Genomic DNA, 27057 nt, shown 5'->3' on the forward strand with positions numbered 1-27057 from the left:
TTCTTAATGGGAACGTTTTAATTGCATATTTCATATTTATGACCCTACAAAGAATAATTTTAATTTGACATTAACATCTGAATATGATTGCCTGAAAGACAATAGCAGCAATGACAAATAGTGATATAAATCAAACCAACTGATTTTCAATTTCTAATTAAAGATGACACTGAAAGCTCAAGATAAGAGACATATGGATAGAGACATATTTCTTTGCAAGAGGAATCAAAACCGTATGGGGAAAAAGTGCAAAGATATAAAGCTAAAATCTGAACTTCTTGGCATCTGAAATGTCAGTAAAGGGAATCCTAAACCGATCATCTTCCTATAAAAAATCATTTATCAGACTCTTCCACAAGCCACTGAGTAAGACATGAGACATCTCAAGCTGTTCAGAACAATTGGGAATTGATTGTACGTAACCCACGATGCAATTGTTTTACCAGTTGAGACCGTGAGACAGATGGCATGAATACATTTAAAGATGGGGACAAAGCTGATGTGACACAGAGCTGGATTACTGAAATGAACAATGCGAGTGGCAGATTTGTTTTCAGATGAAAAGGACTTAGTTCAGAAAAAATGGGTGCCAGTGTAGCCAGTGGTCTCCAGATGCTGGGGACTGGGAGAATAGACTCCTACTCCCAGAATCAGCCCCACCATCTGCAGTCCCAATAATCAAAACTTTTAACTACTCCCTCTGCACAAATAAGCCTTGAAAAAGGTATGGCTTTTATCATGTTACAAAGGGTGTTTAAAATGTTCACAGAGGACCACTAAGGAACAGCCTCACTACAGGCTGCTGATACAACTGTTATATTCCAGGCTATTTCACAAGTCAAATATTGGGAATTGCCTTATTAAAGTGCCAGTGAAAGAGTGAGAGAAATTTTAAAGGTTTTTAGAGACTTTAAATGATCTTGTGTAATATTGCAGTCTTAGCTTGCCTGTTTGTAAAGAGCTTCTACAACCTCAGAGCCTGATTTTTGTTGCGCTTTGGCATAAAACCATTCGCAGTATTGAGATTCACTTTTGCTCCGTTTATTGTATCATCAACTACTTGTTTATGTGGGATGGAAGATGAAGTGGTTAGCTCTAGTACTTGTTTGCTGGGCAGGAAACAACTCTATCTGTAACCTGATGTCTCAGTTCCTTCCTCTTAATGTTCCCATGTCTCTAAAGGCCTTTAATTTTTTTGCTTTAATGACAGTTTAAGCTGCAGCTTTAAAAATGAGTTAACTTCACATTTAGATTAGTTCCCATAAACCTGATTTTTAAAGGGGCCTGATTATCTTCCTCGTTTGTAAACATTATTTTCTTGCAATAACTGAAGATGCAAATTCTGCCAACCCCCCAAGCCTAAAGACCTAAGAAAAAGAGGACTACAGCTGAATGTATGGACTGTTTCAGGACACTGAAGACAAGCCATGTTTATATTAAGGTCAATGTGAAGCCGTTTATAGGAAGGAAAACATATTCCTCAGAAGACGGGAGCACCAAAGATCATATATTAGCCTTTAATGTGTGTTTTCTGTAAAGAAACCTCATGACTGGTGTGACGCAATGGCCAGGAATGAAGTTTTAACTCTCTGGCAAGAAAGGCAACTTGTTATTACTGCAACATTGAGGCAACTGCAAAGCAGCAGTCAGAGGAGGATGGAAGGGTCATGACATACAGTTGCCTCAACATGTGGCTTTAGTATATTGCCATAGGAAATGGGCCAATATAAACAAATCTTTTGGGTCATATTCAGTCAGCACTATTGTGTGAACCATGCCTTGCATAGTGTGGCATACCATCAGGCTTTTCCACTGGCTGCCTGGAGCTGCCATGGGTTTGTCTGTCGAGGATCAAAATGCCTTAGTCTAGACCAGGATATTGGACTGAACCTAGAGGTAACTGAAATTAATGTCCTGCAAGATACAGGAGATCACATTGGTCCAGCCGCCTTAAATTCTGTGCATATCAAGAGAGAGAGAGAGAAAGTCGTCAGTGTAATACCTGTCCTTCACCAATGTAGGACTTTTAATAAACCCTAAATACAGTTTTTGTGTAGCTGTAGAACACTTTTTCAGTGGTACAGTCTGAAGCCACCTTTATAATAACAGAATCAAAACTGGATGCTTGCTGTATTTCCTCTGTTCTGCTCCCTGTGCAATAGGCAGGTTTCTGCTATAGGGAAGAAACCATCTAAAAATGGAGCATCTAATCAAATGCATATTTAGCATTAGACTGTGTCATCAGAGAAATGTTTTAGGTCTATGGCAACGACCTAGATCCTGTGTTTGCTCACATTCCAGTTTACTTAATGACATGCTGTGGGAAATTTTTAGGAAAAAAATACAGTTTTTCTTCTTTCCTATTTTAAGCATTGTTTCAGGTTGCAAAAATAAGCCACTTGCCACTACTTCATGAAGTTATGACGTTGTATTTGTAAACATATAATGACATTCATGGCATAAAAAATAGTGCAATTACCATGGCTAATTACTTACAAGTATCAACAGTGAACACTCTTAAACAAGCACTCCAGCAGAGCTCAGGGCACTTTTAGAAGAGAGAATGAAGACAAAAAAGTGAAATAGAAGTTGTCCATTGCTTTTATTATGTGCTAGGAAAGAGGTTCTATTTATTGTTCAGGCAGTTAAGCAGACTGGCTTCACTTCACTTGTAAGATGACAAGTTCATAGCCTGAGGTAGAAAGTCTGCAACATACCATTCTCTTATATCTTACCAGAATAGTCTTAATGACCTGGCATCCTAGATAAAACACATCCAACTCTCTTTTTACTCCTTTTAGTTCTCAGCGATTCCAGGGTCAACGTTATATAATCTGATGGGTGAATAAGCATTTGCGAAGGAGTTTGTTATGTGTCATCCTCAGTGTGGCTGGAATCAATCTCTGCCAAGTCTTCCCGGGACACTACAGTAGAATAATTCAGTAAATCTAAGTCACACTCATGGCTAACAACTTTCAAAGTTGAAAGAAACGCTACTTTTTGTTTTCCGAAAACCTTGGGATGGCAGGGGAGGGAGGAGTGATTGCCCTGGATGTGATAATGGCAATAATTTGATGGCGTCAGGTGTTACTTCTAAGCTGACAGATCTCTAGAAACATTGAGGTTAAGTCTTTGAAGATGGTTTCATAAGGAAAAGGTACTTCAATGATCTAGGAGTTTTTTTCTTTACAAGATTAAATCCTGATGAAGTCTCAGATGAAGGCACATCATCATGTTAATGTAATTACAGAGAAATAAGGACTTGCAAGGGATTGTGTCAGATGTATTAGAAATCACACTGAAAGAGAGAACACAGGAGAGGTTAACATTTCCTTGTGCTAGTTGACATTAAAACTTGACAGAAACAGAAGAAAGTGACACTATTTAGAAAGCCAAGCAGTGTTATATCTCCACAGAACCATCACTGCAAGATAAATTGTGAAAGCTAGTAGAAATGGGTAAAATAATATAATCTTTCCAGGACTTCTTCTAATCTGAGCAAATGCTGTGCTTTTAAAATCTGTGTCATGAATAGGAATGCAATTCATAGTGTTTCCACTATTTATCTAAACTATGTTTTGCAATCAGCCTGGTTTTATTCTTGTTGGTCAAATGAATTGAATTATCTTTCAAGGGTTTTTTTCCCCAATTGCAACTGATTTACTGAAAGTTCCCAGGAATACCACACCAGAAAGGAAGCTGGTTAAGTGCTGTTGTTACCAATGGTATAAAATAGATACATCAGCAAAGTCCAGTGCAAAAGACTCACAAATCTTTTTGTCAGAAAGAGTTCAAGAGAGCATTTAGACATGTATTTAACTTCTGCAGATTTATGAGTCTTAAGCACAGGATTACTTAGGTGCCTGACATTTTGCCTCTACCTATCACAGTATCCAAGATGGAGTGTTAGTGAAATACACACTCATACAAGAATTAAAAAAAACAAAACACACACACAAAAAAAAACAAGAATGAAAAATTAAAACCTTAAATAAACTAATAAGCAAAGAAAGGCCTTACTTATTGAGAAACAAATGCAGACTGTAGAATGAAGGGACTTCGAAACGCCCAGATTCAGCAGGACATATCTGATGGATAATATTCTTTCCAGTTTAATAGGAGATGAGGGTAGAACTGGGAATTTGCTTTGCTGAAAACAAAAGTCTTGCAGACTAAATGAAACTGGAAAGTTTATTGAGAGGTTCTGACAGTGTAGTCAATCAGTTTGTAATGGGAGAATACTGGGAGATCCAGGAGGACTGTGTATAGAAGCTGCAGTGGTCTGGGTTTGAACTGGGGAGTGAAACTCTGAAGAGCTGCCAGCTGAAATAAATCAAAAGCAAAGGACAACCATTTTTGTTGGAGCCTTTCATTAAAATATTGGCAGCTGCTGATGCATAACAAAAGCTCTGCTTGTGCTATGAGATATTAGAGTTGAAAACCGAGGAGGCAAATGTTCTCTTCAATTGCAGTCCAGGAGTAAATGGCTCCCTGCCAACACAAAACACCTAAGAAAAGAAAAATTTCAACAATGTTCTGATAAATTATTCTAAGATTATCTTTCTCCATTTTGTTAAGGAGCAGTAGTTCTCTCGCATTAACTGTTTCTAGATTATTTTCATGAGTTTTTTTTACCTTTTTAAATTTCCAGTTTTAGCTTTGATTCTAAAATTGTTGTCTAGCTCAGTGTATACCTTGTAGGGAACTTCTCTGTTATAACAATAACTTCCCATATGAAATCAGTCATAACTAGAGAGTATAAACTGAGCGGGCTTGACACCTACAGCAGGAATTCAAACTCTTCTACTTGAAGTACAGGGAAGTGTTAAGTTTATTTAATGACCTTTACTGTCCTTAGTATTTGCAGATATCCTCTAAGTGTAATCTTAGTGCTGGTATTTTTAGGTTTGCAATGTATGGCTTGGGGAATTAACAATATGCCTCTGATATTTTATATCCTTAAATGCCTGGTACACATGAATCTGGATTTTATCTCCATGTGATTATTCATCAGAAAGTAACACAAGATTATAAAATAAAATAAAAGCTAACTTGGATTTTTCAAGATAAAAAATGTTTCTTTTTAGGAAATTATAGGAAAATATAGCATACAAAGACTTTATTTTACTTTAGACATTACTAATTCTTATGTTATGTCTTTGTGAGATCATTTCCTTGGTAAATTATTTCCCTCAATGCCATGACCAGAGGGAAATAGAATGTGAAAGCCTGCTCACACAGATTCTCTGCTCACTTTGCTTAGCTCTCTAAATTACTACAATAACCCGTATTTCAAACAGACAGGGACCTCCTCAGTGTCAGCAGTATAAATTTCAATTTACTCTTTGCTTCTCTACAGCTTCTCAGCAGTGGGAAAAATTGAGTTTCAGAGGGATGTCAGAGTGGGTTCTGCTGGGGGAGGAGAACTGCCAGCAGTCCCTAAGGATACGGCAGGTAAGAAGTAAAAGAACTGAGAATGTCGGTAGTGAGGCTTAGGGGTTTTATGACAGAGAAAAGTTGGAGGAAAGAGGTCTTCAGAATGGCTCTGACTGGAAGAGAATAGTGGAAAGGGGTCCTCAATTCCCATCTACTTTACAGTTTTTGCATTTTTCTGCTCTCTCCTTACTGGGTTTTAAAGGAAGCAGAGCACTCTGTATTTGAAGTATTTCCTAGGCTTTTGCAAAGGAAAGGTGCCAAGCTGAGGAGACTGCTAGAGTGGGACTTTTTGTGGCTGTTGGTGCCAGGATGGAGCTGCAAGAGGTGACTGCCAGAACTGGCAGGGCAGGTGGCCTCTACCCGAAACCATACATGCTACACATGCTTGATGGCAATGCAGCGTCTGCCAGAGCAGTTCAGACTGATCTGCTGTTAGAGAGTGGAGCAGAGGCGAGAGTCTCTTCCAGAACTGCCGCTTCTTCCAGTCTGCCTTGCTTGTACCTTGAGCAGGCCTTGCGTTCTGAGCCAGGACTGACGGGAGCTGCCAAGGGGCTCCAGCACGGAACATTGGCTCTTGTGAGGTCAGGCATTTTCCTTCAGCCTCACACAAAGGGGCTTGAAAGCAAATTCAGCTTATTCTGGTTAATTTCAAGTCATCCCTGGTTTTATTTCAGTTTTCAGTTTTAAAAAAAGGAAGTGAAAGTGGGATTATATAGAATTTAGAGAAAATTATCAGTTTCATTATTCATTAGATATTACTGAACCATTAGATAAGCTACTGAAATGATGGTATTTTAATGTCATCTGCAGCATCTACTTTGACATAGAATGTCAGAAAACATCCTATAAGTGATTTACAATTCCTTTTCGCTTTCTCCAGAAATCAAATAGTCCTTTCCATAGATTGCTGATCCTGAATGAATATTCTAATTCCTGATAGGAAACATTTCATACAAGTGGTTTCCATTCAGCACTTCTGACAGGGTTTCTCATGAGACATTCTCACGGAAACCAAGCTGTCAAAGCATAAGAGGAAAGGTCCTCTCATGTATTAAAAACTGGTTAAAAGATAAGAAATAAAGGGTAAGAATACATGGACAGCTTTTTCATTGAAGGGAGGTACTCCAAGGTTTTGAGCTGGGATTTGTACTAATCAACGTATTATCAGAGATCCTGGAGAGAAGGTTCATGTGTAGTGGCAATAAGAAAATTACCAGGATAGTCAAACTGAAAACTGAAAAGCTTAGACCTTAAACTCACAGAACAAATAAAATAGCAGATAAAATTTAGTACTGAGAATTACAAAGAATTGCTCAGGGGAGAAGATTAAAACAGGAGAAAGGCAACAAGAATGTTCAAAATAGGAGGAAAGATCACACAGACTTGAAGTCTTCGGCTTGGAAAAATAATGAAAGGACATGCATGTGATGGAAGTTTATAAAATCATAAACAATATAAGGGAAAAACATGAGGAATTATTATTTTACTGTTTTTCAAGATTGGTGTACAAGAACATAACCAGCGATCTTACTGGTGAGTACATTTAACAGAAAGAAGAGGAAGTTCTTTTTCACAAACCGTGTAATTAACTTGTGGAACTCATTGCTACAGGATTTGTAGAAGACAAAATTAAACATAGATTCAAAATGTGATTAATCTGTTTAAGGACAAGCTTAAACTAAGTGGCTAGTAAAAGCAAGCCTGTGTTCAAATCTTTTGTCACAGAGGCTGAATTGTCAAGCACAGCAGGGAAACCATTTCCCTGTACATTCCCATTTATTGTACTCCTTGGTCACTCTCAGAGACTAAGTACAAAACTAGATGGTCTTTTCATCTAACCTAGTGCAGTAGTTATTAGTGTCTGTGGAAGTGTGTGGCACAGAATAGCTTTTCATTGTTTTTCCTCTGTTAGGGCTTTTTTCAATGTATCACATATCAGTCAGGTCTGTGTATGCTGATTAACTCTTGGTGAGCTGGGCAAGCAAATCAAGCCTTTCTGTTCATGGACACATGCATACCAGCTGAAGAGATAAGCATGCACAGATATGGTTATCAATTTCATGATAGTGGCCTTTGTTCCACTTTCTGATCTAATTATTATTATCCCATAGTATTGACAGACTAGATTTAAAAATTAAACCAAAACTAATGTCCTAGAATCAAACACATGGGGAAAGTAAAAAGTCCAGGATGGACTATTTCCTGGTGTTTTTTCCTCTTTGTTAAAGAAAAAAAGGTTCAGGCATTAGTATCTGAATGTGTACCATTTTACCCATGATGCTCACATGTTAGGTTTTTCTTTTCTGTTCTGCAGGAATATATGATTGTCTGATCTTATATTTAAATGGCCTTTTAGAAATTATATTTCGGGAGAAATATCTTTGACTTTCCTCCTGTGAATTAGGGATTACAGTAAACAGATTTTTGCCATGGTTGGAAGATGATGCTGTATTTCCCACTGTAATGATTTCATAGTAAGTCTATGTTTTGCAGTTCTAGCCAACGTTTACAGGTGAAGCAAACCCATCCGCTAGCCCTAGAGACCCTGAAATGTAAAGGCATTTGGGAGTGTTCCAGGGGATGGGAGCAGTGATGCCAAATGCTTGTGAAATGGCTCTGGAATACGAGAAACTGGAAAAGTAAAGGGCTCTGCTGACCTTCCTAATGGCTACATACTTAGCCTGAGTTTAGAGGTTTTCTGGTGTGGGGCTTTTTACTTGTTTTTTTTGTTTATGATCTTTTCAGTCATTTCCATTTACAGATTTTTTGAACGTGCAGCTGATTTTCTTCACTTGCTATACTCCTTTCTCACTGCTTTCTGTAGTAACACTTGAGATATTTATTGCAGAAGCAGGTTGTTTTGGGCAAAATCAGGAAGGTGTCTCCTGGAGGGCCACTCCGAGGCTGTTAGCCAGGCAGAGGCTGGATGCAGTCTGCGGAGGACCAGACCCGTCAGAGGACTGCCCAGATGATAACACCTCGGGATGCAGATTCAGTGCTAACGGAGCAGGTTGGCAGCAGCAAGGCTGCTCCCCTGTTGTATCACTTGAAGTACATGCTATAGAAACAGGTTTCAAGGAGAGCCCCTCCTATCCTGTCCCAGCCTATTTTGCGAGATAGGCAAGATAGGTGTATTTTCCTCCTTTCTTTTGTTATGCAAAATTCATCTCATTTTCTTCAGTTTGATTAAATCCTTTTCTTTGTGCAACTGTCAAAATCTGTCTCTGCCTCTCCAGCTTCAAGAGAAGGGAAATCACTGGCTAAAAAACCCTTTGTAGCTTCCAATTGTAAATAGATCAGCTGATTCTGTTGTTTGATTCCTCTCAAGTCTTGTGTTTGTTGCTGCCTTATATTAGATTGGCCACCACATGTTGAGGAGGTTCACACACTGATATCCTGATTTCTCTGCTGATGATAATTGAACAAATATTAAGCATATCAGTGCTTCAAATAAAGCACTATCGGCCAAACCAGGCCTGTTTCCATCAGTCAGTTTAGCCACCTACTGTGCTGCAATATCATCCTAATTCTGTGGAAAGGGGCTGCCATTGATTAGAATCAAGTGACCCTCACAGCTGGTGAAGGTCAAGTGGGGGCTAACGCAGTGGAATGCATGTGAAAGTCTGCTACAGTGATGTTTTTGCCTACTTCAAATCAGGAAACTGAATAAAGTATTATACCTTCCATGAATAGTTTACGGATGATAACAAAGAGAAAAAAGAGACAAGATGAAATGGCATGTCCAAAATCACTGGGCAGCAACACGTCCAGGTTTCCTGACACTCTGCCCTGAACCACCTGCTTCTCCCTTATTGCTAACGATGTTATTACCAATACTGATATCACAAGCGTGATCATCATCATCATTATTTTTAGTCTATGTAAACACATACATGACCATGTTTCGCTTGAAAAAAAGTAAATTATTTAAATAGTTATTTAATTGGGACTTCTGGTGACATAGAAACTCCAACAATTATCTGCAGCATGTGTGAATACATGCAGCCCTCAGCAAAAGAGAATGGGCCCATCCCCAAATTATTCCATCTGGCAGAGTCAGTACCTGCTGTAGTTCACACATGAATAGCATCAATTTGCATGTAAATAGAGGCCTACATGCTTCCGTGGAGCTAAAAGCTGTATTTCAACATTTCACAGTGGAATTAGGCAGTGGGCACATCACTACACGATGGTTCAACCTTGTAGTGACGTGCCAGCTAAAATAATTTTAAATGCTCTTCTCCATATTTCCCGGTAGGATTATTTATTGAAGTAGTGTGTAAGAGCTCCGAAGAATCCTCTATTGAAATGCTGCCAGCTCCCAGCTACAATTCTGACATTGATGTTGTCAACTGAGATTAAGAGTTGGTCTTAATGAATGCTGACAGTCATGTTTCTTAGGTATGGTCCTGCACTCCCTTTCAGCAAAGAACCAAAATAGAAAGGCTGGACATGCAGAGAAAGATTTAGTAGCAGGGATGTTTACCTGCTACTTGAGATTTTTTTTTCATTTTTGCTTCTTTCCTGGAGAGATGCAGCACTAACAGTTAACATTTTCACATCAAGATGTAACAGCAAATGATCCTGTATCAGTTTCAGGTAAAAGAAATATACACAGTTTTCCTCCAGCGATGCTTTCAGAGATGGTCGGAAATTCCAAACTGACTATGCAGAATAAAATGAGACTTTCCTTCCACTATGTTGATTCAGTGTTTGGTTAATATTTCCTTCTTCTTACTGACGTAAACCCCAGGTTTGATCACGTAGTCCTTAATTTGTCTTTTGACCCTTTTCAAATGTATATTTGGTTAACTTTTTTCAGAGTATGCACTGTACTTAGTCCCGGTGGTATTTAGACAGATAGGTGCTCAACTGAGACTCCATTTCAGAGCCTGAACCTTTATGTGTTTTTAAATTTGTTTAGTTCATTTACCTCTGGTTAGTGGGACATTCGTAGTCTAGAAAGCTCCTTGTCTGTGATTGCAGGGAATGTTTTACTTTATTGTTGTACAAACATGCTGTTTTGTTGCAAAAGGAAGATGACACTGTTAAATTCAACAGCATCTATTTCATGTTAAGATCCCCCTGAGTAAAATCTCATGACTAACTCTTCTAGTTACTGAATATTTAAAAAGGCATGCAAATAGTGATAGAGACTGGTAGCTGCAGAATGCAAGGAACGTTTCCCTGGGGTAAAGATCAAGGGTAAATGTTTCTGCTCTGGAGGGAGCAGACAGGCCCATCAGTCTGAGTGCCAGCAGTGACGTGCACATTCTTCACCTTGTAAGACAAAAGGGTGGTGAAAGAAGATAGCAGCCGGGAACACATCCATCTGGATTGACTGGCAGGGAGGAACTGAATGAATTCACAGGAGGATCAGCCTGCAATAACTCAGGCAGCGTTCCCACCTTTTCCTTCACTGGAAAACTCAAAAAGAAGTTGCACAGAGGCATCAGGGATGTGTTTCCTTATCATTTTACTGCAGCTTTAAGTCTGAAATCGAGCAGTTTCAGTGGTGACAGGATTGAAACCTGAGTGCATAATGTGCCCTTAATACTTACCCAGCCTGTAGAGGGTGATACATGCTCTGTGTGTCAGTAACTGAAAGTGGATCAGGATGGATTTTAGCCTAGATCCTTTTAAGTAAAACAGATAGATTTTGCCTGTCATTTTTGCTGCATTTTCTGGTGTGTTATTTGCAGCCTTGCATATTTTTAAAAAAATTACAATGAAGGAGAAATAAAAATCAGCCTGGCCTCCCAGAAGCAAGGCAAATGTCTGATGACTGGTATAAAATGTTCCATGTAAGAACATGGCCTGAACTTATTAGTGCTTTACTGTGAGATTTGCAATCCAGTGTGGGATAATGAGAGGTAACAAAAAGCAGACAGCAGGATCATTGTGATGGGAAGTTAGAACTACAGGACAATCAGCTCTGACTTCCACTTGACATTGAGGTGCCAAGCTGTTGAATTTGGGCCATTTCTGTACTTCAATGAATGCAAAAAACCTTCCTTCTCCTGACAGGAAAGAAAAGTGGTATGGTAAAACCTCGTCAAATGTCATGCACATGTACATCTGGATGTATATCTTTCCTTGAGCACGTGAGGAATGGATCAGTAGAGCGTACCAGGTTAAGAAGAGTGAATGGGGCCGCATTAAGCATTACTGTCAATAGGCAATTGACCCTCGGACTGCTCTTTGTGCCCTGGCACTTACTTGCAAGTGGTATGAAGTGACACGTCCTTGGGAGCCGCCTGAGAAACAAAGGCCGCACACGAAAACAGCTTCAGTTCCTGTTTATTGTCATTGCCTATTTGTTTCAGAAGGTAAGTGGATGAATGAAATACCCTATTGACACTTATCTTGCAGGAGTGCTATCAGGTTTCCATATTAACAAAATTCCTTCAAATGCAGAGCAATTATTGACAGTTCTTTAATATATATCTCGTAAGCAAGCTCCAGGTCCTTACTTTGTTTTTCTTTAAATATATCATACTATTGCAGAGCCAGGCTATTTTCACAAAGAAATGAGTTGTATCTTTATACCAAGTGCTGTTAAAGAGGATTATAAATAGGCTTTAGACTACAGACTATAGCTTTGCTTTACAGCTGAAAAAAAACATCAATCACCTGGCCAGGACTAAATCCTAACGTCTCACCTTCCTAACAGATTTTAAAGGTCATAGATGTATAGAAACGTTCAGCTTAATCTTAAATGCATTGGCTAGTCTGGCAAAAGCATTTTAGGGTCTTTTCCTTTTTATTTTCTGCCAGCTATTTAAAATGTGAAAGAAGTGTCACTTGTAACTAAAGAGTGGATCTTTAAGAGAAGGTGGAGTATCAGAGATCAGACTTGAATCTCAGAAAGGTCTCTGCAGCTCTGCTCTGCTTTTCAGTCAATCTGATTCGTAATGTTTGCAGATTGCACTAGTTCACCCCCACTCCCCCAAACGGGTTATCAGCAATCAGCTACATGCTGGGGACAGAGAACAACCTCAAATGAGCTCTAACCTAAAAATAGCCATTTTCAAATTAAAATCTTGAATCAGGCAGGAGAATGGTTTGCAGCTGGGACATCTTTTATTTGCTTATGTCACCAACGGCAAACACCTACAGCCACAAAAATGTCTCCTCCTTCACGAAGTTGTTGGGATTCTGCTTATTAAAAATATTTTATTTTGTAATGATGTAAACACAAATTAAGCTGCAAGATGATTTCAGATGCCTGCCAGTAGAATATATAGGACCATTTTCAGCTTACATTCATCTAGATATAATTATGATTAATGTTCAAATTTACCCCACAAAACCAGTATCTAGGTAAGGAATATACGTGCTATATATATATTGCTGGATGTTTGCAGATATAAAGAGGCACTCAGAGAAGATTCAGAGCCTGTTTGATATTTGTCCTCCAGAAATGTATAACTCACTGCTGACAGTATAAGGAGACTGTAGGTAACACTCCTGAAGTTCAGGGTATTATTTTCAAAAATTTCCAGTGAGATGCACAAGATAAATCTGAGATATTTTCACATTCTTGCCCTTTGTAATTTTGTCTTTTTCACTTCTCCTTCCAGTCTCTGCTTCACTTTTTAAGTTCCGCCAAGTTTGCAAAACAAATTGGGAAAAGATCCAAATGGGAAGTACTCCTTTTATAGGTAGCAATCATCTTGTTGACTGATTTCTTCCCGGCACCCTAGTCATCATTTCTGAAGAAATACTTATCTCATTGAGTAAAGGTAGAACTCTGGCACAGAGTAAGGGCAGTGTTGTATGGGAGTAGTACGTCACAACAACATAAGTTTACCTTCACATCATAGCTGGATTAAGTTCTAGCACTATGAAATTGAAAAGAAGATGGCTTATTGGGCTTCATGCCTAGCCTCGTAAGCATTACAGGATGGAAGGAAGCTGGATGCCCTCCTGAAAGATATGCTATAATTCAGCCACAACTTACTGGATCTAAGGACTGCTTACATGGAAGGAAGCAATAATTCATTTGATGGCAGGATTTATTGGATGAAATTCTTTGGCCTGAGCAATACAAATCAAACTGGATAGTCATAGCTGTCTTTACTTACTTTAAAATCCATGAATCCTGCAGGCTGATTCAGCTTGTATTTGGTGAGGTTGTGTTAATTTTCTTAACTATAATACTTGCTGAAATAAGACCTTAGAAACTGACATCTTGAGCTGCATATATTTTAAAGATTGTGTAACATCTGTTTAGGAGCAAAGATTTATCTCACTGGCTTTAAAATTCCCTCTATTTTCAGTGTTGTTTCCTTGATGTATCTGAAAGGTTTGGTAATGGTAGCAATATGTATCTGTTTAGAGTCTAAATGAAAATATTCAGAGCCAAACTATATCCCATTTAAAGCCAGGTTACATAGAGTAAAGTAACAGAAGATAGGCTTCTGATAGTGTCGGTCTCTCTACTTATTCAGGAGTAATATGACTGCAGTGGGATTCTCACAATGCTGTTCCAAAATGGGATTTTTTTCAGTATCAGAGGTGGATTATCACAAAGATACTTTCCACATATCTTTTTGGAAGCACAAGATCAGTTAAGCCATTAAGATGGCAAACGATGGCAAACAATGGCAAGACCATCATGTAGACATCCTCATGGATGGTCTGTCTGCCTAACTGGGATATAAACTGTGAACAAGCAATAGTTTTGGATGAAGAGTAATTTGCTAAAAGTGTAGCTTAAGACTAATTAACATGAGTTACAGATTTCTTTCAAATTCAGAATATTCTTTGCCTGAAAAAGAAAACTATAAAAAGTTTATATTTCTTACATTTCAGAAAACAATCATTTGAATTTGTTTACAGATAAATTTACTTAAATATAATTTAGAAGACTATGATAGAAAAAAAATCCTGAAAAATAAAACCTAAAACATTTGTGTTTTGAAATGAACAAAAGGTTTCCGTTGATTCCCAAGAATTTTCTCATTTTGAGAAAAAAGCCCCACAATGGTGATTTACAATTTGGAGAGGCATTTTCTCCTGATATTTCTATTTGGCTAGAATTTTGCCAGCTTTAAAAAAATAATGGTGGGAAAAAGAAGATAAAGACTTGCATCACAAGAATGACTGAGCAGTACGGAAATGAGAGGAAAAATAAAAAGAGAAGGATTTTTTTAAAGAAATCCAGCTTCCTTGAAAGGCAAAGCTGAGCTGGGGGAGACATTCACTGGCTAAAGCAGTCGCTGCTAAACAAAGAGCTCCTTGACCTAAGAAAGTGAAAGGGTGCAAGTTGACTCCAGTCTTCTGTAACTGAAGCCAGTGTATCTAACTAGACATGCACTGAGGTGTAGCATTGGGTGAGAATAAGCACGTAAATAGACTGCTTATGAAATAGACTGCTCGTGTTTGGTTTTATCTTCATTTTCTTTAAGTTTCTGCTACTTTTGCTAATACTATATTTGTTTAGTAAATATAGTATTGGTAACAGGATGCTGAGGAGAGAAAAACACATACCTGGTTTGACCTTCACATGATAATCAATAAAAACCAGAGCGTATGCAAAACCATATGAAAAATGGGAGATCTGCCCTAACAGGAAATAGGTGTAGCCACAGAAGTCAGCAAGGAGATGAGAAGGGTAATTAATTCTGTAACCACAATGCTTTACTGAAGTCATATTTAGAATATTTATGTAAACAAGTTGTTGTTTAGATCCCCTCATTTTCCACAGCCACCTCCCAGCTCTACTAGCTCCTGGTGCACTCATGGAATAAAAATGGATATAGCCTTGAGCTGCCATCAGTTGCCATTACACTTGGAGAACTGGCACTTACTTTGCAAAACAAAAACAACATTGCAGTGCCCTTAGTTTCAAAATTACCCTTATAACCATTGTACTGTGCTTAGGTTGAAAACGATAGAAAGGCTCTTTTTGAAACTTCTGTCTTCTCTTATTGTGTGTTGGTTTCCATACCTGGTAGCGTAGTATGTGGCAGGTCTGTGCATCAAGTCAGAAGGGCCTGATTTCCTGTCACTGGAAGGGGAAGCCCACTTGGATTGACTTAACAAGCTTAGTCTTCTGGCCGTGATGCAAACTGTGTCGTTATTGTCTGCTTGTTCCATGGTGTATCCTGAACCAGCCATTCTGAAATAAGACATGATACTTATTTCAGACTTGTTTATAGGAACAAAGTCTTTGAACCTTGGAGGAAAAACATAAAAATAACTCTTCCTTCCACGCAAATCCTATTTGCATTATATAACTATAACTGCACTTGCTTATTAGATATCCCTTGTGAAATAGAGCTTTCCTTGCTCTCCCCTCAGCTGGAGTGGTAACTTCAACAAATCCTTTTCCGTGAAACATCCTGTCTCCAGAGCAGCAGAGTGGAAGATGAGGGTAGTGTTTAAGGACTATGTATATAAGAGTGAACCTTTTCCCCTCATCCGATGGGTTGGACTTGCTGCTGTTTCATGTGGACTTTTGTATTTAGTCCAATACAAAAAAAGTCTGTCTGTTAGTGAGACAAACGAATCTGTCTTTCATGGAGATCAACTTTTCTAATTTCCTCTTTGAACCCATTTACATTTTTATTCTCCATAACATTAAATGATACTGAACTGCATAATATATTTGAAAATAGTAATGATAATCCAATAATCCAATAATAATATCCAAGTCTTTAGTTGTCTTTTCCATATCTGGCTTTGGCTCTGTGATCTGCCAGAAATGTTGTGAGTGATCGTTTAGCAAACTGCTCAGATTCTCTCTCACTGAGTTTCCCAAATGGAAATGGAGGTAATAGGGAGAAATGGGTTGAGTCTCTCTCTAACAGCTGAGGTGAGAGCCCTTTGCTGTGCTGTCATGAACGGTACACATGCAAACCTCAGTGCCTGAGGGAGCACACGAGGGATCTTCTTATTCCTGCCATGAGGCAGTGAAATCCAGCAGAGGAATGGCATAAATGTCTGGAAGCTGTAACTACTTTAGTTGCCACAGGTTAATTTAGAGATGGTGATGATGCTGAGGTGGATCTCTGTGCAGGCTCTCTGACAGGAGTCAGCCAAAGGCACTGAATTACACGGTTAGGAATTTATGTACTTCACTGAGCAGATGCTACCCTGAGTATGTCTGTGGCAGCATTTCCTCAGAAGCTCAGCTCTGAACACTGTTTAGTGAATGTTATCTGAGTGCACAAGTCAGGTTTTCTTAATGTGTAAGCAATGTGAAAAGTGCTTAATAAACCAACCAGTTGAGTGATCTGGAAAGAAATATAAAACATAAGACAGATTAGTTAACATGTACACAACCTAAAAGGTAAATTCTGCTTTAGTGAGTGGAGTGATATATGAATCTGCTAAAAACAGCTTAATGGACATCTCTGTTGTAGTAAAGTAGCTTTTTGCAAAACCTGATGCAGCTGGAGTCAATATCAAAAGTCCCACTGCCTGAGATAATTCTTGGACCATGCTCGAAAGACTAATCCTACATTGCTGTATCCAATCTCCTTTAGCTTTTCATTACAATACTGTCATACTATGTAAAGGAAGAGAATGATCTCGTTTGCACGCTTATAGAGAGAAATAGCCGAAGTTAATTGACCTATTAAACAATTAATCCAATAAGTGGGTGTTATACACTAGCATTCAGGTTATACAAGGTAAATCGTCTAAAGCATAAACAGAAACTATGGTCCAAAATAAGAGTTCATACACAAGCACTCCAAGAGTGAGAGATGACATGAAGAGCACAGGTTTAGAGAGACCTCTAGTGTTCCTTAGCAAAAAAAAATATCACACAATGCTGATTTAATAATCAAAAGTACTCATCATAACCAGATCATCAGTTCTATTAAATCTCCTTTAGCATTACCAGGGTGTTTTTAATACAATACATCAAAAAATAGCTATACATTCTCAAGTATATAAATATTAGCCAGAACTCCCATTTCTGCTGTACTGCATTAACAGCCCTGATGATCTAAGGCTGTTTTATCAGAGTAGTCTGAAGTGGCCCTAGGGTAGCAGAGAATCAGACATATATCTTTTCAAGTAGTTCTTCCATTTAATGCAGGATCTTAACATCAATATGTTATTATGGCTTGTTTCTTTTAGCAAGCCATCCAATTACTGTCTTGCTAGGTGTGGAGTTTTTTCAGTCCAAATAATTGCGGTATCATAAGGATTATAACAAACATTCCTCAGAGTGTTTTATTTTTAAATGGTACTTTTGCATAGCTAAAAGACATGATCTTCGTAGAGCCTATAAATGTGAACAATATTCTGTGTGCAATTTATCTTGTGGCATTATCTGCATAGGAAAACTTGCATATTTAACTATTATCTAGGCTTACAGGGAAGCTGCTAGGACCACCTTGCTCCAATTGACAATAATGAATGTCAGCGTTGGCAATTTTCAGAATTAGTCCACCTCCTACAATGCTCTGGTGTAAATTAGAAGCATGATATTAGGCAAACAGTGGAAGTATGTATGAATAGGGGCATATACGTGTGTAGAAGAAAGTCATATTAAGGTATCAACATGTTCTTTCATGTTCAGCAGGTGTAAAGAAAAATCTATGTGAATATTAAAAATAAACAAGTAATATTGACCTAAAACCAAATTGTTTCTCTTGGCTCATGTTTCTTACACTGAGCTGGCAGGGAGAGAGCAGAGGAGATCTAGAGGACCTCTCGTGCCAGCTTGCCTTCAGGCCCTATGCCAAATGTGCTCTGTAGTGCACTACAACGGTCTTGTAAACACAGACCAGTGTCTCCTCCTGCTTAGTGTGGCATGTCAGCAGCGGCACCCTGGCTGCTGTGTCCTCTTTGCTCTAGAGATTCTGTTGTGGATCTCCTGGTGCAAGAAGACACTTCCATGTTTGCCTGGGCGTTCAGTAGCTGAGAATAGCTGGCTAGAAAAGATTAGAATCATAGAATCATAGAATGGTTAGGGTTGGAAGGGACCTCAAAGATCATCTAGTTCCAACCCCCCTGCCATGGGCAGGGAAATCCTCCACTACACCAGGTTGCCCTGAACGACTTTCCTAACTGTAGGAACTGTATCTTGATAGCTTCAGACCAATAAGAAAATGTATACAGAATCCCTTGTAAAATGGATAGAGGAGGAGGTGAGGAGTGTCTTAAAAGCGAACAGCTCTCCAGGATGCTGTTTAGGACTGCCTGTTAGTTTTCAGCACCAGTAGTTTCTACTAATTCACTTGCTCCCACAACTGAGGTTTCAGAATACTCGAAAAACCTTCAGGTCAGCAAAGTACCTCTGCTAGTCATGTTCTGTAGTCTTGAACAAATGCTTGGTTGACCATCCCAGTCGACCATCCTCATTTTAGCACAAAGTCAGTTAATTTGATCTGAAGGTGAAAAATCCCCTTGTGCCCTAACTGCCTGCTTCTGTGAATACCTTAAGGATTTATTTCTTATCCTTCAGAGATAACTGCATTTAAATAAATCACTGAACAGGAATAAAACTTAGTTATGATACAGTTCCAGGGGATTTTCTTAACCCACTGCTGACTGAGTGTTCTGCTTCTTTAGAAATGTGCAAGTATTATAACAATTGAGATAAAATCTTCTATTACGAAGAAAAAGAATGACATCTTAATATTTTCAATGGGCAATTGGCATGTCTTGGAAAGTGAAGATTAGTCCAATGGTGATGTTACTGAACAGGGATTTTGACAATTGCCCAAGTTCAAAAACTCGTGAGCCTCAGCTGAAAACAAGGCTGAAATGCAGAGAGAGAGACAGAGTGAGCTGTGATGTTAACTGATAGCTGGTGAGCAGTGAGGAACTATTGCTCCTCATAAAATGAAATTTGATGAAGCAAATTTGGCTATTTGTGTTTCTAAGAATGTGTTTTGTTGTGGGTTTTTTTGTGGGTTTTTTGGTTGGTTGGTTGTTCTTATTGTGAGATCTCTCCTGTTCTTTTCCTGTTGCCTTTATGGCTTTTGTTCTTTTTCTGAAGATCTAGAATTTGTTAAGAAGTGTTTGGGGGCAGATGATGGTATATGGACAAAAAGTCATGCGGCATTTCCAAACCAGGTATCTGTCATATGCCTCAATAACTCCAGCCTTCTGCCATTCCATGCTTTTAAACATGCTATTTTTAGTAAATGAACAAACAATTCCAAAGATTAGAAATGCTTCAGAGAAGAATGCATTGAAGTTCTTTTCCTTTTCATCTATCGGATGCTTCTGGTGGGTTAATAACTCCATCTACAGTTCATCACTGAAATAGTTCCAAAAGTATTGGAAATATGAGCCTGAACCAGGTCACTAATAAGATAAAAGGCAGATTCTATTCACATTTTAAACAATGGACTAAGTGAGGAGAATACGCTAGCATAAAAGTGCAAAATCTTGATGTGTTTTGCTGGAATTGCTCTTCTGGTGGCATGGAATAGAAGGAGCGTTAGCACACAGTTGAAGCTGTTCTGCAAAGGATGTTCGCCAGTTTCTGTTTTGGTGTTGGAGACTTCAGGGCCTGTGGGCAGATGTCGGTGGGAAGGGTGCTAAGGGGCCGTCTCCGAGGGAAACAGTAACTCCCTGAGACCATACTTAGAACGGACAAAATGAGCAGATCTCACCCCAAAGTCCAAGGGCAAAGACAGAGGGGAAAAAAGTGAAAAAAGCTATGATCAGATGCAGACAGATACACGTCTGCTTTCCCCATGCTTTCAGCTGGCCAGACAAGATGGTTTCTTTCTGGTCAGTTGGCTGTTAGCTGGCCTGGCCACATGGCTCCCAGGCCAGACCTCCTCCCCAGCCAGCCAGCTCAAGACGTGCAGAAGAGACTTGTTTGAACTTGGTGGCCAATGCAGCTCCAGGCACTGTGGTCTAGTAGAAGATGAACAACAGAGTTTCTGATAAGGGTCAGGGATATTCCCACCTTACACAGAAATCAATTTTCACAGACTATTCTACTTTTATTGGTGTTATTTGTAGCAGTAGACCTAGGTAGCATTAAACAAACATACAGTCCTTGTACATGAACTACAAAGACAGTATGTGTTGAGTATTTTTATTTAAGTGTGCTTATCTGTTCGTGACCTGCTTTGCCGTGTCCAAAATAGATGCATATTAAAAATTACTAATGTGTATTAGTATAAAATAAAGTGGCAGTGGTAATGAACTCCACAAAGAAGTTTAACTACTAATCCATTACTATTATGACTGAGGTTATAAAATTTGTGGGCATCGGTTTTAGCATATATGTCTACACATGGGCAGATGTACTAAAACAGCTCTGCTTTTAGAGAGGCTTAATGTTTGCAGCTTTCATCGCCTTCTTTGGAAGCTGTGGGAACTCTGTGCTTCTGAGATCATTACTTTGTGGGTATCTAAACAGACATTCTGGTATATTAATTACTTCAGGCTCCTACGTAATTCTTTTTTTGAAAATGTATTAGTCAAACCAGCTGTAACCATGACCCAATGCCTTTCATCTTCGTGGCTGGTGAGTTCTCATTATTGCGCCATCTTCTTCATGTATGGTTGTCATTCAACACTGTTTGCCAGCAACTTTGGCAAAATCTTATGACAAAATGACTCTCAAAACAGGATTTGAAGTAGGCATTTAAGAAAATAATGTAGTTTATTCTCAACGATCATGATAGCTAAATATTTTTTTGTGAATGATTTTTTTTCCTAGTGTTATTTGCTCTTGAAATCCTTGGGAATTATATTTTAGTGACATCTGTTAACACTGCTGCACTTAACATGTAATTAGGAAGGAAAAAAAAGAAAACAGAAAACAAAAGCCCATGCCAATCTAAACGTGCTTGAAAGGTGCCAGATTGATAACTCTGGAGAATTGAGTCCTCTGTTTATCCTCTGAATTAGTGCAGCAAAATCAATGGCAGCATAAACTTGCTCATGTCACCCTGAAATGTCTTGTGCTCACTCAGCTGTGAGGGTAGCCTGAGCTTCATTTCACCCACAGTCTTTAGGATCCCAGGAATAATATGAAGGATGCTGTCCTATGGCCGAAGGACCATACTGAGAACATTAAACTAATTTCAAATAAATTTCTGACCATCCGTCCGAGGTCAAACTTTTGGTTACACTTTGCAGTTCCAGCATAGATTACAAATGGTGATTTTGAATTAAAAGGCTTTATAGTGCATTTCCAATCTTAGCTATCTAATCCCCTGGTGTGTTTTATTTAATGCATAAACTTCCATTGACATGACAGAGCCAGAGGCATTACAATCTATCATGTCAAGACTTCATACATTAACAGTTCTTGTTAGCACACATTGGCACAATACACTGTAATAGTTCTGAATTATGCTAATGATCCATGGATAATGGCTTGCAAGGAGATTTTTGAACCGTACCTTTAAACCAATGCCACAGTGCTTTTAGGATGTGTCAAAGTGCATGGAGGCTTGGCACTATAACACGCTTTAATGCATCTTCAGAGCACCTTATCTTGTATGCTCTGCTTTAATTGAGATTAAATGGCTTTGAAGGACCTAACACAATTTCAAGGACAATGCAATATCTCATATTCTCAGTGAAAGGTTTTTAATGTATTTCCTTAAAACCAAGACAAATATTCCATACAAACACATTACACCAAACTGGTGTTAAAGGTCTGTCTCAAACTTAGAGAAGCCAATACAATTTGAATTAAAAGCATGGCATAATATTCTTGAGGCTATGACTAGGATGGGGTGAGAGAATTGCATAGGATCTTGGGTTCTACAAGAGCTCCAGTTAGCAAAGTCGCAACAGAAGCAACACTTTTTTAAAGGAAGGTAGAGGTGCTTAGATCCTGTGGAAAGTCAGATTGAATTTGTGCCAGGGAAGGTTTATGAGAGTATTCTTCTGGGAGTACATACTCTGAATTCTTTGCATCATGCCAAGGCAGGAGCAAAGCCATCCTGAAAGTTTGGTTTAGTTTGTCCCCCAGTCTTTAATACATTCCTGTAACAACAATTTAAGAAAATTTAAATAGATCTCATATGAAAAGAGAAATGACAAAAAAGAGACTCAGCCCCCCTCCCCTTCTTTTGTAACTTCAGTTTAATACTTAGCATTTTATTTAGTTGCAAACTTATCCTCTCTACCTTGCTTCAATAATGATATAAAGGTGCTGCAGTATCTTGGAAGATGTTGTTGTATTCCAATAATGATAACTGTGTAGTTTCATGACCCTCCTGAGCTTACAGTTGAGAACTCACTGGAAAAACTGCCATCATATCACTCGGATGTGAAGTGTAATATTGCCAATTTTTTGAATTATTTATTAGTCAGAAGGAAAAGAAGCAACAGAGACACAAAATTCTTCTTTTTATTTATGGTTTTACTACTCTTCATATTTTTTAAGTGAAGGGAATGCAATTCTTCCATCTTTTCCACAAAGACAACTCAAAAAGAAAATAAAATGTGTATGCCTGAAAACTTGGGATTTCTGGGAATATGGTTTCCTCTTTTAGCTTGCATTTTAACATAAGGTAAAACATTTTTTTGACAAGGTAAGTAGAGTAAACAAAGATCATTGACAAAGTAGAAATTATTGAAGTACTGGAAAAACTGCTGCAGGCTACTTTTTCACACATTGCTGCTCGAGTCGGGATTATGCTATGACAGTTCTAACTCTCCTGCTGACATCCTTATAGACTCTATTACATTATTTACTTCTTGTAAAATAACATTCTATTACAGCTCCTTCATGTCCTGCTGCTATTCTAAGTTCAAGGGGAAGAAATTCTGCTCAACCATAATTCCTGACTTCCAGCTCGTTAATACAGCTCCGAGGAGGTTGTTATTAAAAAGACTGATATGCAGCCTCTATTTCATGCCCCGTTTTCTGTTGCAGTAACAACTGTATTTCTAGGGTGTCGGTCTTCACTTAAATCAACAGCACTGCACAAGATGCATTAACCTGCGTCTTGAAGTACCAGACGAAGCATGCCCCACCCTGTGCTGAAGATGTAATGTCATTTTTATGTCCATACGGGAGAAAGCTTTCAGATATTTCTCTTGCTTTTTCATTGCAGGGTAAAGTGAAGCCAGACATGCAATCATACCCTATTTCAAAAGAATTCACTCTCAGTAGACTTGCCAGGAACATCTGTGGATAAAACAGGGTTAATAGCAGACAAGTTACTTGAACACTCTCTGAAAATTGGCATAGGTCTCTTTCAATGTCAGGAGGTAATCAAACATATATCACTGAATCCCACATAAGGAGTCTGTTGAAACTTGTTTTCTGGGAAGATACACTTATTACGACCCAGAAAATTAATTTGCCTACTGTCTCTGAATTCTCACTGTAAGTTCAGTTAGCAACTAGGCGTATTGCTAGTAAAATATTCCCACAGTATGGTAGAATACTCCCAAAGCACCAGGCTTTGAAAAGTATACTTTCATGACTGCCTGAAATCACCCTGGCAAGTCAATCATCAGCCCTGCTGCTTGCAGTGTGAATCTTGAAAGCAGCACTCAACACTTGAAGAACTGGCATCAAACCAAACAGCGGTGACCACATGCTTTGAGGTGGTCAGAGGACAGGGAACCCCTGGCACTACACACACAGTTCTGAGCAGTGCACTTCATCAGCTTTCAAAACCTGTTTGGACCATCTCTAGTGAAATTTAGGTAACATTTCATCAGTAATAACACAGACAATAGGATAATTACCTAACTATCGAGTCCTTGGAACAAGATGCTTAATAAACTTCCCAGAAAAAGTGAACCATACATACTCTTTCTTCAAGACAATCAGTGAAATAGTTGGAAAATCAGCACGGGCTGCAGTAGCATTTCATTATGTATGTGATGGATCCTGATAAAAGCAGTGCAGAGCATTTGGCCATTGATCTCTGAAGTCTGGCAGGGACTGTGTGGGAAATAAGGGTGACTTTTGCCACTTTCCTCTACCTGAACCAGGACTTCAGTCAGTGTCTCTATTATTTTCACAGTTTGCTGTGCATCTTAGGGTTATGGCACTGAAATTAGGATTAAAGTTACATACATGAGTGTGCTGTGTCAGAAGCTGGAGATTCTTAAATCTGTCTTCGGGATAATGGACATGGGTAATTAAACATCTCATTCATCTTGAGAAGATTCTCTGATGATCCTTCACAGAGGCAAGAGGTGAGAGTGGCAGGAGGTCAAATTTAAACGCTGTGGTTACTAATTCCACTAGAGTAATCAAACAGGACAGATACTTGCTATTTCCTTCAGATTTGGGGTTATTGGTCAATCTGAAAGAATTATTTTGGTTCCCACTATCCTTTGATTTTGAGCAAGTTTGGGACAGATTTCCTTTTTGATGGGTTAGTCTGTGTAGTGCCTGGATATGTCACACAGGCACAAGTATGTGCCACATATTTATTACTGACAAAGAAAAAAAAGCAAGTTACTTGCTAGTGCTGCAAATTTTCATTTCCCTTAGGCGTGAAAGATAATCCTTTTCTTCATCCCCTTACTTCTCTATCTCCCCAGTCTGACCTGTTTTTTCTGTAAGAGGTGTTGATTCTTCTCTCAGAAACACGTTTTGAAAGAATTTCAGTAAAAATACCATGAATATCTGACCAGCTATTAAAGTAATATAGTTCAAGTGCCTGTGGAATGATTTTAAGATCCAGTGTCCTAGCTCACTTTGCACTGGTAATACAATCTTTGAACCAGGGGATCAACACATTTATCTGTTTGGGTTTGGGTTTTATACACGACCAATTACTGTTATCAAAATATGTGAAATTAACTGTGTTCTAGGAAAGCAGATAATTTCACTGTAGTCTGGTAAATACCCAGTTATAAATGACGCTACCTTTTATTTCTTGCAAAGGCTAGCACATTCATCAGCATGCCTAATTAAAATTTAACAATTAATAAGCAGTGGCAAACCCTGTACGAAGGTCAGTAGCAACCTAAGCAAACTTATCCAAAATGCAAAGGGGTTTATAGTTTTTAAAAAGTTCATTCTGTCCTTAATTAACGGATCTAATTACAGCTCTGCCATAGCAAGCTGCAAACTGATCTCTTCAAAAGACAAGAAGTCAAAGGTTTAATAGTTCAGATAACCTTCTTCTTCAGTACATACCGACCCAAGTGTAGAGGGGAATTTTACCAAGCAGTCAACAGAGTTGATTGGATGGCTTTAACAGAAATTAAAGCTAAGCAATACATAGAAATCCCCAAACAACAAAGGAATTGAGAGGGAATAAAAACTCTCTTGTGCCTTGGGATTTGAAATAACACCAAGTCAAGACTTTGGATAATCTCCTTTCTTAGCAAGTTGTCAATGTATTTATTCTGTGACCTTTGCTGATTAGTTTTGAATAACACTTTCTGTTCTATAGACTGCATGTGTTTAATTATCACCTCATTCAACAAAAATGGACAGTGCAAAAATCAAGGATAACCTAGCACACACAGTAGAGCTAAATACAATAGAGCTAAACACTTAAAATTCCTGCAGTTAATAGTCAGTATTTAGGAGTTGAAGGGCGAGTTTCCAGGTTTCACTGAGGGATTTAGTTCTGCATTACTTCTTCAAGAAGACTAAGAAAAACCTAAGCATTATGTTCTGTTCAGAGTTTTGCAGGAAGAGGCTGGAAATGAGCAGAATTGGCTTCGTCAGTAAGCGAATTAAATCTTCCTGGCTGATTTATGTGGGCAAGGGTCATTACATGTGGGTAATATAAAGTGGCTGAAAGAAAAATTATACTGCTTAAAATTAATAATATATGGCTGAAATGAATTGTTACTATTCATCTTTACGTTTGGATTAACAGAAAGAACACCGGTATTAGAGGCAAGATCTCTTCAGGGAAATTTGACCTATGTGAATATCCTTATTGTTCCCTTTCATACCCTGCCAATGGAAAAGTGAATGTAGACCCATGGAACATAGGCACGCAAAGCAGAAACCATTGAATCTCAGTAGCTATCTTGGAGAGGCTCAAAACCACAGGAGCCATATTTGTCTTACACTGGAAATAAAGTGCATCACAACAAATTTTTCAACCAAAAGGCTCATTAAACAGAACATGAAAACAGAGTGTCTGTTCTGAGCAATCTCCATGAATTGTCCTCTAGCTTTACAGCTGCACCATCTTGACCTGGATTAATTTTATATGGCATGATAATTGTCTATTGGCCGTAGGAAGAAAATAAAATGAAGCCTGTTCAAACTGATAGGCATTTAAGACTTCTCTTTAATTCTTTTTCTTAAAAAGAACATAATCTTCTGGTTTTAAACTGCCTGTCTTGAACCCATAGGTAGCATCAACCATTAATAACATGCCATGCTAATGTGGCCTCATGCTAGTCCTGTGCAGAAATGGTGAGGCTTTTAAATGTAACAAACATACTCATTTTCTACTCAAAGGAGCCAGACATCATGTGTGGCCATGACATGATCCCCACCTCACCTTTAAGGAAATTACAGTGATCTGTATAAAATGTGGGTGCTCAAAAATAGTTTTATCTGCTATTTGGTCCTTCTCTGCATCCTGCCTCAGCAGAGGAGATAAAACTGGTCCTGCTATGTTGCTTGAAAACAGATAGTGGAAAACACATACTACATTATCACATTCCTTTCTTTGGTAACACCTGCTTTAAGATAAGAAATGGACATAATTACTTGAGTTCTGCTGATGG

The sequence above is a fragment of the Tauraco erythrolophus genome, chromosome 15 (assembly GCF_009769465.1).
Source record: "Tauraco erythrolophus isolate bTauEry1 chromosome 15, bTauEry1.pri, whole genome shotgun sequence".
NCBI lineage: Eukaryota > Metazoa > Chordata > Aves > Musophagiformes > Musophagidae > Tauraco > Tauraco erythrolophus.